We start from the raw sequence: 3,906 nt of genomic DNA, 5'->3' as shown, positions 1-3,906 counted from the left end.
GCAGGGGACACGGGTTCGAGCCCTGGTCTGGGAAGATCCCACATGCCATGGAGCAACTAGGCCTGTGAGCCACAATTACTGAGCCTGCGCGTCTGGAGCCTGTGCTCCGCAACAAGAGAGGCTGCGACAGTGAGAGGCCCGCATACCGCGGTGAAGAGTGGCCCCCGCTTACCACAACTAGAGAAAGCCCTCGCACAGAAACGAAGACCCAACACAGCCATAAATAAATAAAAATTAAAAAAAAACACTTGCCTGCCTTGCTTAAAAAAAGAAAAAAAAAGAAACCTCAGCATTAGATTTCACTCTGCAATAGAATTGATTTTTTTTTGTCAGTCTCTACCATTTTGACAATCACAGCTTGGGAGACCCGCTGAGCTGCCAGGAAAAGGACTCATCTTCACATTACTTTAACCAAAACAATTATGGTTTTAAAACTATAAATTAGATTACCATATCGGTCCCAACTTACTTGGCTGCCACCAGATGAACGAGGCTAACATTTTTGAATTGCAAATAATCCTTTCCCTGTGGATACATTTTTATCCAGGGCAATAACCCTCTAATTCAAGGCTTGAAAAACGAAGCCCACATGATTTCAAGAAGATGAGCACTTTTAAGTTGTGAAGCATGTTGTAGCCTAAAAAAGAGATATAGATCCTTTCAAGAAAGTCACCTCTCCAGTAACCAAAGGAAAAAAAAATATCCTGACTGACAGCTCTTTTCAAGTGCAAATAAGAATGACAGCAAGAAGAGGTTTAAAATTCTCATTAAGTACTTTTGCTCTTTTCATGTAAATATTGATATGCAATCTGGTTTTGCACTGTCAAAAATCACTCATGCATACAAAGATGCTCAGATTTTAATACACATGTTCTCCATTCCTTTCCTGAGTCCTGTAGTCTTTTCTTTATAACACCCTTCTCAGAGGAGCAGAAAATGTGATTTATGGCCAATTTCAAGATGGCAGCACTGAAGAGTAACCAAAAAATTAGCCCATAAACCAACAAAAGGGCCAATGTGTTTACGTAAATGAAAGCCTCATCATCTCCCAGTTAAAATTTGTTTTCAACAGGCGTCTTGAAAAAGGGTTGAAAAGACATACTTCCAAAGAGAACTGGAATGTTGTAAATCCACTGTGGAAGGAGGGATGGGGACACAGCGGGAAAACCTCAGCCTAGGTTTCTCAAACTAGCAGCATCTGTAGGATGTTTAATGGCTTTTTTGGTGAATAGACAGCTCTCCAAATTTATTTTTAAATTCAATATATTTTAAAATTTATTATAGTTCTTTGCTTGGTAAACAAAATAAAACACATTTTAAAATTAGTAAGAACAGTTGTTTATATCAGAGAACAGGCTAGTGTTATCCCTTCTTTTAAGAAGGTATCCATAGTTTGTTAATGATGTATAGGTTGAGCCAAAAGTCTGGCTCCAAATCCAATTGGTTTTGTTTTTTATTTTTCATTAGTTGCTTTACTGGCCGGTGCTCTCTCTTGCCAGTGATAAATCTCAAATTAGCTTAATCTGAAAACAGAATTTATTGGACTTCCCTGGTGGCTCAGTGGTTAAGAATCTTCCTGCCAATGCAGGGGACACGGGTTTGATCCCTGGTCTAGGAAGATCCCACATGCTACAGAGCAACTGAGCCCACACGCCACAACTACTGAAGCCAGCGTGCCACAATTACTGAAGCCCGCGTGCCTAGAGCCCGTGCTCTGCAACAAGAGAAGCCACTGCAATGAGAAGCCCGCACACTGCAACGAAGAGCAGCCCCCCCTCACCACAACTAGAGAAAGCCTATGCGCAGCAACGAAGACCCAATGTAGCCAAAAATAAATAAAAAATAAAAACTAAAACAGAATTTATTGACTTGCATAATCAGAAAGTTCAGAGGTACTTCCAATTTCAGGCATGGCTGGATCTAGGTGCCCAAAAGAAGTCATCAAGAACAAGTCCCTCTTTACCTTTTAGCTCCATTTTTGGTTTTGGTTTTGTTTTTCCTGAGTTGCCTTAATTCTAGGCCTTCTGTCCATGTGGCAGCAAAGATGACCCCAAGCTGCTCCAGACTTACATGCCTTATTGTCTATGTTTCCAAAGGGATAGAGAGTGTCTCTTTCAACAAAAATCTTGCAAAAATCTCCCGAAGGGCGGATTGATTACAGATCCATCCTCCTAAATCTAAACCAATTACTGTCCCAGGAAATGCCAGACCCACTGGACAGGCCTGGATTTGTCCCGATCCTTCAAACTTAGACTGACAGCCACATGAATGACACAGACTGGGAGCAAGGAAGGGCCATTTTCCATAGAAAATTTAGGATGCTGTTATCAAAAGTGGGGCATAATGTCTGGCAGGGAGAAACAGTACTTGTCCACTTGGTACACTAAATTAGAAATTCCTCACTAACAGTTTGTGTCATTGAGAATGGCAGTGAATATTTGGTGGCTCTCTCAGATAGTAATGAACAAGCTAGAACAAGGACAAGAAATCATGGGCAGGTCTCCCAGGAAAGTCTCCTTCCAGGGCTCATTACCAGGTTACCCCAACCAGGATGTGTCACCCTTGTTCTGGAAGATTCCATGTCCGCTTGGCAAGGAGCCGAGTATGAATTCCTGTCTCCTCTTTGGTTGCTGCTGGCATGGAAAGCATCTCTTCCTGTTGTGTTAAGCATTTGGATATGATATTAAGATTATTTCCAAAAACACATCATTGAGTTATTTCTTCTTCGAGTGTAGAAAAGCATTGATTTTTCAGGGAAAAAAAAGCAAACTCTTAATGGTTGGACCACGTGCACCAGAGTTTAGTCTCCTTAAAACTCTTAGAGGAAAACATAGGCAGAACACTCTATGACATACATCACAGCAAGATTCTTTTTGACCCAGCTCCCAGAGAAATGGAAATAAGAACACAAATAAACAAATGGGACCTAATGAAACTTAAAAGCTTTTGCACAGCAAAGGAAACCATAAACAAGACCAAAAGACAACCATCAGAATGGGAGAAAATATTTGCAAATGAAGCAACTGACAAAGGATTAATCTCCAAGATTTACAAGCAGCTCATGCAGCTCAATAACAAAAAAACGAACAACCCAATCCAAAAATGGGCCAAAGACCTAAACAGACATTTCTCCAAAGAAGATATACAGATGGCCTACAGACACATGAAAGAATGCTCAACATCATTAATCATTAGAGAAATGCAAATCAAAACTACAATGAGATATCATCTCACACCGGTCAGAATGGCCATCATCAAAAAATCTAGAAACAATAAATGCTGGAGAGGGTGTGGAGGAAAGGGAACACTCTTGCACTGTTGGTGGGAATGTAAATTGATACAGCCACTATGGAGAACAGTATGGAGGTTCCTTAAAAAACTACAAATAGAACTACCATACGACCCAGCAATCCCACTACTGGGCATATACCCTGAGAAAACCATAGGTCAAAAAGAGTCATGTACCAAAATGTTCATTGCAGCTCTATTTACAATAGCCAGGACATGGAAGCAATCTAAATGTCCATCGACAGATGAATGGATAAAGAAGATGTGGCACATATATACAATGGAATATTACTCAGCCATAAAAAGAAATGAAATGGAGGTATTTGTAATGAGGTGGATGGAGTTAGAGTCTGTCATACAGAGTGAAGTAAGTCAGAAAGAGAAAAACAAATACAGTATGCTAACACATATATACGGAATCTAAGGGAAAAAAAAAAAAAAAAAGGCCATGAAGAACCTAGTGGCAAGACGGGAATAAAGACACAGACCTACTAGAGAATGGACTTGAGGATATGGGGAGGGGGTGGGGTGAGATGTGACAGGGTAAGAGAGTGTCATGGACATATATACACTACCAAATGTAAAATAGATAACTAGTGGGAAGCAGCCGCATAGCAC

The sequence above is a fragment of the Balaenoptera physalus genome (genome assembly GCF_965194825.1).
Source record: "Balaenoptera physalus genome assembly, chromosome: 1".
Lineage (NCBI taxonomy): Eukaryota > Metazoa > Chordata > Mammalia > Artiodactyla > Balaenopteridae > Balaenoptera > Balaenoptera physalus.
This window is presented reverse-complemented; position numbering follows the sequence as displayed.